This window comes from Entelurus aequoreus, linkage group LG02 (assembly GCF_033978785.1).
Source record: "Entelurus aequoreus isolate RoL-2023_Sb linkage group LG02, RoL_Eaeq_v1.1, whole genome shotgun sequence".
In the NCBI taxonomy this organism is placed as follows: Eukaryota; Metazoa; Chordata; class Actinopteri; order Syngnathiformes; family Syngnathidae; genus Entelurus; species Entelurus aequoreus.
In genome coordinates, this window is record NC_084732.1 from 33,231,910 (window position 1) to 33,247,482 (window position 15,573).

General features: G+C 38.9%; 1 protein-coding gene and 1 long non-coding RNA gene across 2 annotated transcripts in view; one reads left to right on the forward strand and one right to left on the reverse strand.

The window, feature by feature from the left end:
• Positions 1-15,573, reverse strand: part of kif26ba (kinesin family member 26Ba) — a 184,625-nt gene that overhangs the window by 111,166 nt on the left and 57,886 nt on the right. The window lies entirely within an intron of this gene.
• The window catches only part of LOC133632812 (uncharacterized), a 28,969-nt gene that overhangs the window by 8,992 nt on the left and 4,404 nt on the right, over positions 1-15,573 (forward strand). Inside the window, exon 2 of the long non-coding RNA XR_009821714.1 lies at positions 207-266. This is a non-coding gene — a long non-coding RNA (uncharacterized LOC133632812). The remainder of the gene's footprint in view (positions 1-206; positions 267-15,573) is intronic.

Below are 15,573 nucleotides of genomic sequence, written 5' to 3' on the forward strand. Positions count from 1 at the left end.
CCACACTGGTTTGAATGTAACTTAGATATTGGGTTTCACTATGTAAAGCGCTTTGAGTCACTTGAGAAAAAGCGCTATATAAATGTAATTCACTTCACTTCACTTCACTAATTAATAATACATTCAAGCAATATTCTGTCAATTTTGGATGCACTAACATCAATAGGAGTGTTTTTTTTCTCAATTATTGTTGTTGTCATTTGTAGTGTCGTGGTACTCCACTGAATCATACAGTACTGGGAGCCCCCTTTGTGTAGCTAAACAAGGTAAGCATTGTTATCTTTTTTTGATATACTTGTAGCTACAACGTTGTGTATACTACTGTAGTTTTCCTGCAGAGACGTTTTGCTTGATGGCGGACACATTTTTTTAATCAACCTTGTACAAATTTTAAGTGCAAAGTTGTGTCAATCCCCTATAGGTGTGTACTAAATTTAGTGTTGATTCATTTCAATAGCCTAAAGTTACAGTAGGGTCTTTTTTGTAGAGCACATTAAGCTGTGTGAAAAATTTCAAGTCAGTTCGATGGCATCAAGCTTTGGTAAAGAATCACAGCACCATTCTATGCAGTTGTTTGGGCCACAACCACTAGGGGGGCCACATGATCATGGCCTGGGCTTTTGTAAAGAATTGAAGATTTTTTTCTTTAATTTAAATCCATCCATCGATCCATTTTCCACCACCTGTCCTTCAGTTATAAAACATGAGGTCATAACTGTTCAGATAAAATACATTTTGCTGTCAAAGTTCAATATTATGGAATTAGGAATGTATAACACTACCTACACTCCCTTGCAAGTATGCAAAATGGTTATTTCCTTCTTTTAGACACAAATCCAGCATGAAACATTTCGCTGTTCACTCAACACAGACGTCATAACGTTTATGCATTCACACACAGCGCCAACATTTGGGAGCTAGGATGAGGTAAAACATTTGATGAATCTATTTGTGGAAGCATCAGACAAAGTTATGTTTAAGTTTCACATTTGCATCTAATAGCACACCACTGTGGTGCGTTCAAGGAACATTCATTAAAGTTCAAAACTGAGGAGTCACTAGTTTTTAAAGACATGGAAGGCTTATCCCCCAGTATATGCAGTCCTCATTGTAATAATGATGTAATATTACAATCATTATTATACACTAATGGTAATTTGACATGAATTGCAAAAGTTGTCCCCCTACAAAATCTTGAAGACATTTAAAGCTGCATGTGTTTTAAAAAGCTAGTTTCAACCAACCAAACTAAGTCAATAATTAGTTTTTAGCGCTTGTTAACATATTAATAATAATAATAACAATTAGCTTTATTGTCGCCGAGGATACATTTGTCTTGGACATCAAGACACAACGTTTTACATACACTACCGTTCAAAAGTTTGGGGTCACATTGAAATGTCCTTATTTTTGAAGGAAAAGCACTGTACTTTTCAATGAATAAATGATAAATGATAAATGGGTTATGCTTGTATAGCGCTTTTCTACCTTCAATGTACTCAAAGCGCTTTGACAGTATTTCCACATTCACCCATTCACACACACATTCACAGACTGATGGCGGGAGCTGCCATGCAAGGCGCTAACCAGCAGCCATCAGGAGCAAGGGTGAAGTGTCTTGCCCAAGGACACAACGGAAGTGACTAGGATGGTAGAAGGTGGGGATTGAACCCCAGTAACCAGCAACCCTCCGATTGCTGGCACGGCTACTCTACCAACTTCGCCACGCCGTCCCGTGAAGATAACTTTAAACTAGTCTTAACTTTAAAGAAATACACTCTATACATTGCTAATGTGGTAAATGACTATTCTAGCTGCAAATGTCTGGTTTTTGGTGCAATATCTACATAGGTGTATAGAGGCCCATTTCCAGCAACTATCACTCCAGTGTTCTAATGGTACAATGTGTTTGCTCATTGGCTCGGAAGGCTAATTGATGAGTAGAAAACCCTTGTGCAATCATGTTCACACATCTGAAAACAGTTTAGCTCGTTACAGAAGCTACAAAACTGACCTTCCTTTGAGCAGATTGAGTTTCTGGAGCATCACATTTGTGAGGTCAATTAAACGCTCAAAATGGCCAGAAAAAGAGAACTTTCATCTGAAACTCAACAGTCTATTCTTGTTCTTAGAAATTAAGGCTATTCCACAAAATTGTTTGGGTGACCCCAAACTTTTGAACGGTAGTGTACATACATACATACATGCAGTTCATCCAACAATACAGTGACGACAGTGAACAGTGCGCAGGTATATCAGTTAGTTATGAGATCACACATTGCACTCCCCCCGTATTGCACTATCCCAATATTGCACTCCTTATTATTGCATCCGGTTATTACAGTAGTCTTCTGTTGTTAAGTGCTTTGATTGCCAGTGGCACAAAAGGAAATATATTCCTGTTGAGTTTGTATGTTGCTGTTCTGTACCGTTTACCATTTGGCATTAACACAATTTCACTATGAAGTATGTGGTGTGGGTCACGGGTGATTTTAAGACCCTGCTTCCTCACAGTCTTGTTGAATATTTCTTGAAGGGAACAACGGGGCTGCATGCCAATTATTTTACCAGCCCTCTTGATAAGGTTTTGAAGTTGGGTTTTGAGTTTGACAGACAGATTTCCAAACCATGTGGAGATGCCATAACGGTTGACAGATTCAAGTGTGTATAGGAGGCGGTGACGTTAGGTTTAGAATGGAACTTGGGCCTTTCTGCAGTTTAATAATAATAACAAATTAGTAATATTAAAGATGAAAACGGTGTACACACAAAACCTAGGGCCCTGGGTGCATACGTCATGAAATTATTTCATAGGCAACACAGTGTAGGGGCATGTTTTGACTAATTTTAAACCCTAATAAATTGTTTTATCACAACTGTATGGACATAGAATTGCTAAAGCAACACATAGTGGCTGGAGATTTTTGCACACTCCTGTGTATTTATCTTTTCTCATTGTCATTCCATCTGCCTTTAGTGATAATGCACAAACCACCGTAAATTGCTTTTGTGGTTTAATTACTGTAAACAATATGCCAAAAATGCCAAATGTTATTCCAGTTTTTCCTGATTGTGAGGAATTTCTAGTCAGTCTGATGCTTGCCAAACATTTGTGGAAAAGGGAACATTTAATCGCTTTTGACTTCTATCCCTTGCTTCTATATGCCTGTTACACACACACACACACACACACACACACACACACACACAAACAAACACACACATACAACTGAAGACTGAAGCAATAAAGTGGACACGGTGTTCAGTCCTTGAGATGAGGGCTTTATTGTGCCAAATTAGCAGAGATTTGGGAAGCAGCCAAGCTCCCTCATTGAAAAGAAGAAAATGAGAGCTGTGGTTTTGAGGGGGGGGTTGGGAATAAGAGGCGTTTTAGCACAAATAAGTATACTACATTCTCTCTTAATACCCTCTCTTATGTTTTTGTATATCTCCCCTTTTACTCTAATCCTATTTAGTCGCTTTGAGCCTATCTTTCCAAACAGGAGTAACTTTTTAGGTTTTGTGCGCATTTTGCTATTGTCCAAATATATCTCAGGGCATTCAATCAATCGCAACTGGACTGTTTGGTTTGTCTTAGAAGACGTTTCGCAGCTCATCCGAGTAGGCGTCATCAGTTCTGCTCATACTCTTAGATTGGTCAGATTTAGTCAAGTGGCTGGTGCCAAAACCCCAGGTTTTTATACTCCAAAACCAGGAGGGTGTGCCTGGGCAAGGATGGTTTCGCCCTATCGTAGTGAGAAAAACAACTGTTTTGATGCAAATGAGCAATCCTAACTGGCAAAGGCACCACCCGCTGGACTCGATCTGACCGATCTAAGTCTATGAGCACGAACTGATGAAGCCTACTCGGATGAGCGGCGAAACATCTTCCAAGACAAACCAAACAGTCAAGTTGCGATCGATTGAATCCCCTGAGATGACAATGACCTGAATGAATGAAAACCTTCATAGACACGTCCAAATACATCATTAACCCGATATTCTGTTATGTTGGCACTAGTGTTGTCCCGATATCAATATTTTTGTGCCTGTACCGGTACCAAAATGTATTTATATATTTGTTTGGATCTTTTCTAAATAAGGGGGATGACAAAAAAATTGCATAATTGGCTTTATTTTAACAAAAAATCTTATGGTACATTAAACATATGTTTACAATTGCAATCGAAGAACAATTTTGTCCTTAAATAAAATAGTGAACATACTAGACAACTTGTCTTTTAGTAGTAAGTAAACAAACAAAGGCTCCTAATTAGTCTGTTGATGTACAGTATACAGTAACATTGTGTCATTTCTCATTCTATTATTTCGTCTCAATTATGAGGGACAAGCTGTAAAAATGTATTATTAATCCACTTGTTCATTTACTTATCTGGTTACTTTCTATTTTAACATGTTCGATCTACACTTATGTTAAAATGTAATAAGCCCTTTATTCTTCTGTTGTTTGATACTTTACATTAGTTTTGGGTGATACCACAAATTTAGGTATCGATCCTCATGTGTCCAGGGACGTATTTCCTGTGTTTATAAACATAATATGAATTTAAAAAAAAGGAAAAAAGATTTTGTGACAAAAAAAAATATTGATGCAATTATAGTAGTATTGACTAGATATGCTATTGTACTTAGTATCATTACAGTTGATGTCAGGTGTAGATCCACCCATGGCATTTGTTTACATTCAGGGTGCTAGCTTGCTGTTAGCGGTTAGCTATTGTATCCTCCTACGGTGTGTAGTGAAGCATGTTTAGCTATTCCTCGTCCTGCAGCGATGATACTTGTAAGAAACGCTGCTTGTCGCCATGGAGGCGAGGATTAGTGATTTAGAAGTAGCTAAAACACTGCCGACTGTGAATGTACGTTCGCCGCTTGCCGGCTAGCCATGTCTTAAAGCAGCTCTTCCTGAGGGCGTTTCAGTGTTATAACTTCACCTTTATCTTTAGTTTTTAGGCCAAAATGCGTCCGTTCTCCCTTTTCTGTCTACACACTGTGTCTGCTTGTAAGTACTCCGTGATTGTGTGCTGTCGAACATGCTCCTCTGCTCGTGAAACCAGCAATGTCATAACGTGACGACGCACCGTCATGCCCGGGAACCGGTCCATTAAAACAGAGTATAGTACCGTTTTTGATTCATTAGTACCGCGATACTATACCAGTACCGGTATACCATACAACCTTAGTTGGCACACAAGCTCAGTCCAGGGCCAAGTAATTTAAAAGGAGAATATCTCATTTGAAGCAATTTTATTTTCCAAGAATGATGCCAAATTGTATTTAAACTACAAATGTATGCCTTATTAGCAATATTAACACAACCAGATAACCATGTGAATGCCCTGCCTAGTTCCTCCGTTCCTCGAATGTCTTGCTGCCATCTCATTCTCGTCCGACTTCATCAGTATTCCAAGAGAGGCTCCATCAGTCTCAGCGCCAGATAGCTGATATGTGTGCGTGATTCATTTCCTCCGACAAGGGCGGACAAACACGGTGCGTGCAGGACGTGAGCGAGTGACAGAAAGATTGTTCTGAGACGCTGACGCCGGCCGGGCTAACGGAGCACTGACCTTAGCGATTCAGGGTTCGCTGACAATGTGCCAATGTGCGCACATGTGTGTGTGTGTGTGTGTGTGTGTGTGTGTGTGTGTGTGTGTGTGTGTGTGTGTGTGTGTGTGTGTGTGTGTGTGTGTGTGTGTGTGTGTGTGTATGTGTTGGCACAAAATGACTAATAGGAAATGTTCAGTCTGCGACGTTGCACACCCAATATTCTTTCTGCCAGTGTGCAGGCAGAAGGTACATATGGAGTGCATGGGCTGTCAATCATTACAAGACACTACATTACACACACTATATACCATAATAATATGGCCTTGAGCAGGTGTACAATAAACCACTCCTGCTGTATCGCCTTCTACAACTTCAAAATAGGCTAGAACTTCTCAAGTCAATTGGCCCCGGAAGTTGTACAATTACGTTTGACCATCATTTATCTGACAAATATGCCTCTAGTCCATGGATGCCCCTGAAGTACCTACTCAGTGGCCTAGTGGTTAGAGTGTCCGCCCTGAGATCGGTAGGTTGTGAGTTCCATACCAAAGACTATAAAAATGGGACCCATTACCTCCCTGCTTGGCACTCAGCATCAAGGGTTGGAATTGGGGGTTAAATCCCCAAAAATGGTTCCCGGACGCGGCACCGCTGCTGCCCACTGCTCCCCTCACCTCTCAGGGGGTGATCAAGGGGGTGGGTCAAATGCAGAGAACAAATTTCACCACACCTGGTGTGTGTGTGACAATCATTGGTACTTTAACTTAACTTAAGTAACTCAAATCTTGAGAGCTCAAACCATGGAAACGTTAGTCTTGTCATACATCCGGTGGGATGTATGACAAGACTTCCGTTTTGCTTTTTCTTTGGCTTTTTTTTGGCCATTTTTGCAACACTTATCCAAAAAAGAAAAACCACCCTCATGGATGATGTCAGGCACAACGCTTCAGCAAATTAGACTTTAGACTTCCTTTTTATAGTCATTCAAATTTGAACTTTACAGTACAGATAAGAACGAAATTTCGTTACATCAGCTCATGGTAGGGCAGAATAAAAAAGCAATAAGGTGCATATATAAATAAATAAATAAATAGATTACTGTACAGATAAATATATTGCACTTTTTCATATGCATCCATGTTTATGGATGTATGTTATATTGTCTTTTTTATTCCACCGAGTTAATCCATTTTGGGGGGAGTTGAGGGCATAATTATGATGCGTTCAAGAGTCTTACGGCCTGAGGGAAGAAGCTGTTACAGAACCTGGAGGTTCTGCTTCGGAGGCTGCGGAAATCTGGCCAGCATCAGAGGATTAGCTCTGCGTGTCTGAATTTTTTTTAAAGCTGACTTATGATGAATTTCGTCTTGTTTGACTTAAAAAAATAAATGTTACAATGTTGGATACTCGTGTAAAACAAAGCCAAAGCGTCACATCATGAGGTTCATGCATTTTGGTGTAAGCTTGGCTATGTTTGCGTTGTTTTGCAGTCTGGCTACGTTGTGACGTCAGAGCAAGGTGGATGTACTCATTTAGACATTAAGTCAAGCTCTCAGCCAGAGGGGGAGGAGCTACTCTCCCTCTGACTCAGGCTGCGAGGAAACACAAAAAAGGTAGGATAAGGTATTATTTTCATTTAATCTTAGCAAGTGCATACTAACACCGACATGCAACATGCAGTGACACAAATGCTTCTAAAAAGAGCTTTTTTATGCAGCTTCTTAATCAATAGGTAAGTGAGCAGGTGTACCTAATATTGTGACCAGGGATGAATCTCTATATTGTTTATAAAGGAGCGCAGAAACAGAAATAAACCTAAACTTAGGATAACTATAACAGGAACTTAAACAAGACATAACCTGGAGGGCCGGGTCATAACATCTGATTTCAAAAGCAGGACCCGTTTTAACAACACAAGAACCTGTCAAGAGAAGCAGAAAAGTACACAGCAGAGTAGGGATGAACGGACATACGGTTTGATAGCGGTTATTGTAGTGTTTCAAAATGTTATTTTGTAATTATAGCCGTTAACATGTTAAATGTTATACTGGTGTTTGGGACACAATCAAAGGTAGTTAGCCAACTGCACAACAAAAAAATATAAATATAATACGTCAGATGCACAAAGAGAACAATTTTGCCAGCCATATGCCCTCCATTGATTTGCCTTATGTTCACTAGTGTTGTGTCGTTCGCGAACGATTCGTTCGAAAGAACGAATCTTTTGAGTGAACGTACTGAACCGAATCACTTCATGAACTGATTTGTTCCTTTCTCAGTTCAGTTGAGCTCCGCCGCGACCATGCCGGTATGAGTGGAACTGGCGCATTCTGTGACTCACTGAACCCTCGACGTCGGCGAACGACGCAGCCAGTGAGAGGGCGGGGGGAGGGACTGAGGGAACGATTCGTTCACCGCGGATTAACGACATGAATCAGTCAGTGAACGACAACGCTCTCGCTCTCTGCTCTGCGGGGGCGGGGGGTAAAGTGTAGGGCAGGCTGTTTTGAGAAGATTTAAAATAAAAAATAATAACTAATGTATGTACACATACATAGGCTATTATTTACACAGTTAATGTAACAAAAATACATTTCTCCTTGGGGATCAATTCTGATTCATTATTATTATTATTATTATTATTATTATTATCCATTCTACTGCAACTGTTGTTGTTGATGTTGTTTAGTAGCTATCATCATCATTATAATAATGCTGATTTGCAATTAAACTGTACTGCTGCTGCAGAAGTGATTCGGTTCACGTACTGAACTGCGGCCACAGTGTGGCGCTGTGTCAGTCACTGATTCTAGTGATTCAGTACAGTCAAAAGAACTGCAGAAGTGATTCGGTTCACGTACTGAACTGCGGCCACAGTGTGGTGCTGTGTCAGTCACTGATTCTAGTGATTCAGTACAGTCAAAAGAACTGCCGATCCCATGAAAACAAGCCACATGAAAACAAACACACGTCCCCATTATCTCAACACATAAAGTTATGAGAGTAGACTACTAGTCTACTAGCAGTCTACTGGCGGGGGGTAAAGTGTAGGGCAGGCTGTTTTGAGAAGATTTAAAATAAAAATAATAACTAATGTATGTACACATACATAGGCTATTATTTACACAGTTATTGTAACAAAAATAAATTTCTCCTTGGGGATCAATTCTGATTCATATTATTATTATTATTATTATTATTATTATTATTATTATTATTATTATTATCCCTTCTACTGCAACTGTTGTTGTTGTTAGATTAACGCGTGTCCCTACGCAGTGCGTGGGGACTCGCGTTCACCCTATTTGCTGCTTCTCCCGCGAATGTCTGCACTGTACTGTACTACGTACTGTACTAAGGGGTTAGTGTTGTGTCGTTCGCGAACGTGATTCAGGGAGGGGCGGTAGTGTTGTGTGGGCGCCTATTTGCTGCTTCTTCCGCAAATGTCTGCACTGTACTGTACTACGCCCCCCCTCCCCCTCCTATTTTTTTTATTTTGAGGGGGGGATTCGGTGAACACATTTTTTGAACGAATCATTTTAAGGAACTGATTCTAGTGATTCAGTACAGTCAAAAGAACTGCCGATCCCATCACTAATGTTCTCTGTATATACTCTTGCATCCCTACCGTGTCAAAACTGGATCATTGCAGTTGTGAGTCTAGCTACACACGGTATGTCATAAGATGCAATGTTTAGTGTCATGTCTGTGATTATTATCATGTATTCAAACTCACGTCTGGCTCGCGCCAACTTTCCGTTGCCTTCTGGAGAAACAAGACCCAAGAACCCAGTCGTGACATTTAGATTACAATAGTGCAGCCCACCTCCATTAACTCTCTTTCATTCTTCTTCTTTTTACCTCAAAGAATAACTGTAATGTGAAAATTCTAATGTATAAAGTGAACAGCATGCATTTGTGTGTGTGTGTAATCCGTTCCAGAAGAGCGGCCAACAAATGCAAACCTCTCAGTCTACCCTCCATTACGCATCTACCTTCCCTCATCTACATTTTTTTGTTGTTTTTTACTTTTTCTTACTTTGGATCATAAAGACGTATACTCAACACCACGTATAAACACTAACCTAATACCAAATACAAACTTGTTTTCTCTTGGACTGCTTTGGGACGCTCATAATAGAGTAAAAGTATTGTCAGTTGTGTGCGTGGGTGTGTGTGTGTGTATGTGTGTGTGTGTGTGTGTGTGTGCGTGCGTGCGTGCATGCGTGTTTCAGTGCAAGTGTTTCAGTGGAGGTGGATACAAATGTGTTATCTGTACAAAGAAAAAGAAAAAACTAAAATATAATGGAGAGTGAATTAAAAAATATCTTTACCAATGTTGGTGATAAGGAAGTAAGAATGTAGAAGTACTGATAATAATCATAGTAGTGAACTGTGAACTGTATAATAATTATAATCACATCCAACTAGACTTCTATGACAATATCAATTACAACTGCAATTCAAATGAGTTTGGTAGTGACATAGATCCGGATTGTAATCTCTACAATAATATTACCAGAAACTGTGAGTACTACACAGATGAACAATTTAAATGTGTGAATGTGGACAAATCATTTACTGTAATACATTTTAATAGCCGAAGCTTGTATAAAAACTATGACAATATTAGAGAATATCTGAGCCAGTTCAACAAATTTAGTATTGTTGCAGTCTCAGAGACTTGGCTCGATGAGAACAAGTGTTGTGAAATGAGATTGGAAGGTTATGAAATATTCACTACAAACAGAGTTGGAAAAAGGTGAGGAGGAGTAGCACTTTTTGTAAATCGAGATTTAAACTGTTGGAAGATTGACAGCAAATCAACTGCTATAGCTGGAGTCTTTGAATGTATAACTGTAGAAATTGAAGTAGAAAAATCCAAAAAAATAAATGTCAGTTGTGTTTATAGAACGCCTGGATCATGTCTAGACACATTCAATCAAAAATTGGATTATATGTTTAGTAAATCAAACAAGATCCATATTGTGTGCGGTGATTTTAATATTAATCTTCTGAACCCCATGGACAGTACCAAAACAACCGATTTTATAACAGGATTGTACAGCAATAATTTATTTCCCCTTATCACAAAACCAACCAGAATAACAGTAGACTTTGCCACACTGATAGATAACATTTTCACCAATCAACCGGAGAATCAAATAACAGCAGGACTACTACTCAATTACATAAGTGAAGTGAATTATATTTATATAGCGCTTTTCTCTAGTGACTCAAAGGGCTTTACATAGTGAAAACCCAATATCTAAGTTACATTTAAACCAGTGTGGGTGGCACTGGGAGCAGGTGGGTAAAGTGTCTTGCACAAGGACACAGCGGCAGTGAAGCGGGGATCGAACCTGGAACCCTCAAGTTGCTGGCACGGCCACTCTATAAACCGAGCTATACCGCTCCACAGTGATCATCTACCTGTATTCAGCATTTTCCACAATTTCTTTGATAAGAGAAAAACCAAAAAAGCAGTTCAAAATAGATTTGTTAGACACCAAACACCAGAAACTATGGCAGCATTCAAGTCTGAGTTATGTGCTCAAGACTGGGGGGAGGTTTATACCTCCACAGACCCGGTTGAGGCATATGAAACTTTTCTTTACATTTTCATAAAACTGTATGATAAGCACTGTCCAATTAAAAAACATGACATTAAGGACAGCACTGTTAAGGACAAACCGTGGATCACAAGGGGAATATTGAAGTCCAGCAAAAAGAAAAATTATCTTTACAGAAGACATTTAAAGCACAGAACCAAAGAAACTGAACACAAATATAAAACGTAGAAAAATAAGTTAACACAAATAATAAAGCACAGCAAAAGAACATATTACTGTAACCTATTAGAACAACATAAAAATAGCATCCAGGGTACGTGGAAAGTTTTAAATTCCATCCATCCATTTTCTACCACTTATTCCCTTCGGGGTCGCGGGGGCGCTGGAGCCTATCTCAGCTCCAATCGGCCGGAAGGCGGGGTACACACTGGACAAGTCGCCACCTCATCACAGGGCCAACACCGATAGACAGACAACATTCACACTCACATTCACACACTAGGGCCAATTTAGTGTTGCCAATCAACCTATCCCCAGGTGCATGTCTTTGGAGGTGGGAGGAAGCCGGAGTGCCCGGAGGGAACCCACGCAGTCACGGGGAGAACATGCAAACTCCACACATAAAGATCCCGAGCCCGGGATTGAACTCAGGACTACTCAGGACCTTCGTATTGTGAGGCAGACGCACTAACCCCTCTGCCACCGTGCTGCCCAAGTTTTAAATTGTATCATTAAAAAAAAACATGACAAATAAGGAACATCCAAGCTATTTCATAGAAAATAATCAAACTATAAATGACCCTAAGGAAATAACGGATGCTTTTAACACCTTCTTTGTGAATGTTGGACCTAATTTAGCAAATTACATTGTACAACCCGAAAACAGTGTCAAATTCAATTAACAAACCATTCAAAGAAACTTAGAATCGTTTTTTATTTCCCCCGTTCATGAAAGTGAAATCACAAAAATTGTAAATTCTCAGAAAAACAAGAAGTCAACAGACTGCTGTGACTTGGACTTTTCTCTGATCAAAGAAATTGTTGATTTTATAGCTGTTCCCTTCACTTATATATGCAATATTTCTTTTATAAATGGTGTCTTCCCAAAGAAAATTAAAACGGCAAAAGTTATTCCCATCTTCAAAAGTGGAGATGAGCATCAGTTCACCAACTATAGGCCTATTTCTCTACTCTCACAATTTTCAAAAGTCCTTGAAAAATTATTTGTGTCAAGATTAGACAGTTTTACTGATAAGCATCACTTGCTAAGTGAACACCAATACGGTTTTCGATCAAACAGGTCCACTTACATGGCAGTGATGGAATTAGTTGAGGATGTAACCACTGCAATTGATAAGAGGGAGTTTGCTGTTGGCGTTTATATTGACCTGAGCAAGGCCTTTGACACCATCGATCACACATTACTTTTAAACAAAATGCAGAGGTATGGTGTCAGAGGTCTTGCTCATGATTGGTTGAAAAGTTATCTTGGTGGCAGAGAACAGTATGTGCATATGAACAATGTAGATTCAGATAAAAAGATGATAACACATGGAGTGCTCCAAGGTTCTGTACTGAGATCAAAATTGTTTTTATTGTATATCAATGATATCTGTAAAATATTTTAAAAACTCAACTGTATTCTCTTTACTGATGATACAAGTCTGTACTGTTCTGGGCAAGACCTTGACCAACTCTTAGAGACTGTAGAGAGTGAACTCCACATACTAAAGCGATGGTTTGATGCCAATAAATTATCAATCAACCTAAATAAAACTAAATATATAATTTTTGGAAATAAGAAAAATAACATACAGTGTCATATAAGAATTGATGATATGGAGATAGAAAGGGTGTATTCAACAACATTTTTGGGAATCTATATAGATGATCAATTAAATTGGAAACTGTACATAAATATACTTAAGACAAAGATGGCAAAAATTATTGCTATGTTACATAAAATGAAAAACTCTGTAAATCAAAAGGCTCTCAACATGTTATATAATTCTTTCGTGCTCCCATATCTTAATTATTGTGTTGAAATGTGGGGTAACAATTACAAATCAAACATCAACTCTATATTCTGACTTCAAAAGAAAGCGATTAGAATTGTAAATTATGCAGATTATCATGACCATACCAATGCTCTGTTTATTAAATTAAAAACATTGAAACTGCACGATCTTGTTGACCTCAACACTGCTATTGTGACGTACAAAGCTCATAACCACATGCTGCCTCGGTGTCAACAGGAGAGGTTCAAACCCAGAGAGAATCCCTATGATCTCAGAAGTTCAGCTGTCTTTCAGAAAGCAAACATAAGAACGAGCTTAAAAAGTAGATGTGTTTCTGTCAGGGGGGTTCAACTGTGGAACAGCTTGGATGATTCCTTAAAATGTTCCAGTTCCATTCACACATTTAAAAAACACTTTAAGACCAATGTCTTGAAAAAAATATATCACTCTTGAATCAACACAGTAGTTAATACTATGATCAATGTTAATTAAAAACTAAATGTGAGATATAAATAATAACGGAAGTATAATTGTTTGTATATAGTATATAATTGGTGCAAAGGTTTAACACGTGTACAAGGATATTTCACATGCCTTTACTGTGTATATAATTTAACTGTGTTTATGTTGTGTATAATGTGTATTTATAATATGTTGTACAAAGGACATTTCATAATTTTCCGAAGTTCATCTTGTACTTGACATTGTTTATAGGGTAAGGCGCAATAAGTGTTCAACTTCAGCCTAAACCCTTTCGGTCTGCAACATTTTCTTTTTCAATCTATGAATGTACAACTATTTGTTTATTTTATTGACCATTGACCGAAGAAGAATAAACTAAACTAAACTACTTACTCTTACATACTGTAAAAAATACACACATGAAGCCACATTCCCCAGCAGGTCTGGGATCAGTGAATTCAAGCAGAAGAGACACAGTCTCTTCACACAAATGCATGACAAAGGGGAGGAGCATAGAGTCATGATCAAGAAACGGCCCGGGAGTGGAAATGGAAACAGAGTTAAAAGACTGTTTGAAAAAGCTATAAATTGCAAGCATGATAGTTCATGATCATACTGTATAAAAAATGTATTTTGTATAATATTGTGAAAGAGAATGACAGCGTGTTAATGTGTGTCTGAGTGAAGGATTGAGTGTATGGTCTACAGCAGTGTTTTTCAACCTTTTTTGAGGCAAGACACATTTTTGTCATGAAAAAAATCTGGAAGCACACCACCAGCAGAAAACTTGAAAAAATGTAACTCCACCAAGTCGTCGTGTCTTATTTTGAGTGTTTTGGTGTCTTCCTGAGTGTAGTGCTTTAGTTCTTGTCTTGCTTATTTTGGTGGCCCTTCCTGTTTTGCCAGTGTTTTCCTGTAGTGGCTTCATGTCTTCCTTCGAGCGCTATTCCGCGCACCTGCTTTGTGTTAGCAAGCAAGGCTATTTACGTTGTTGCTAACCTTCTTTGTGTGGACATTGTTGATTGTCATGTCACGTACGGATGTACTTTGTAGACGCCGTAAGTTTTTGCTGTCCAGCATTTTGTCTCTGTTTACTTTGTAGCCAGTTCAGTTTGACTTTTGTTTTGAATAGCCTTTTCCTTTCGTTCATTTTGGGTTTAAGCATTACATACCCTTTTTTACCTGCACCCTGCCTCCCACTATGGTCTGCATATCAGGATCACAACAAACCATTCTCGTCTCACCCGACACATTCCGATTTTTACAAAGCAATGCTGCCACCTACTGAAATGGAGTATTACGTGGTTACCCTGCCGAGTTTTACGCAGCACAGACACTAAGCAACGGCACATTATTGGCAGATTCTAATTATTGATTTGCCAAAAATATTTTTGGGATAAATTAGGTGAAGTTGCATAATTTCCCACGGCACACCAGACAATATCTCACGGCACACTAGTGTGCCGCGGCACAGTGGTTGAAAAACACTGGTCTACAGTACGTGCAGAATCAAGGTCAATGACACAAGTATAAATGGCTTCAGATGCACATGAAACACATGGATGCACACACACATACATACATACCTACATACGTACGTACGTACGTACACACACAAAGCACGTTCTCACCTTTTGTCTGTCTCATTGTGTTGCCTTAAACCATGCAAGGAACCAAATGTAGTGTTTTAACCACTAAATGATTTTGACGGTACAATTGTATATTTGCTCTATTCTATAGAGTAGCTATACAGTGACATCAGGTTCTTCTGGACCATAAACAAGTTGACACTGAACCAACAGCGCTACTACTGGTTGCAGCCAAGTAGTGCACTCTATTTTTTCTTGATTTCTTTCCAGACACATTACCAAGCAACCAAATTCATAACAATCAATTATTATCCCCATCACTCGTTCAAGCACAGCAAATTCTAGCAACAAGACAAGGTTATT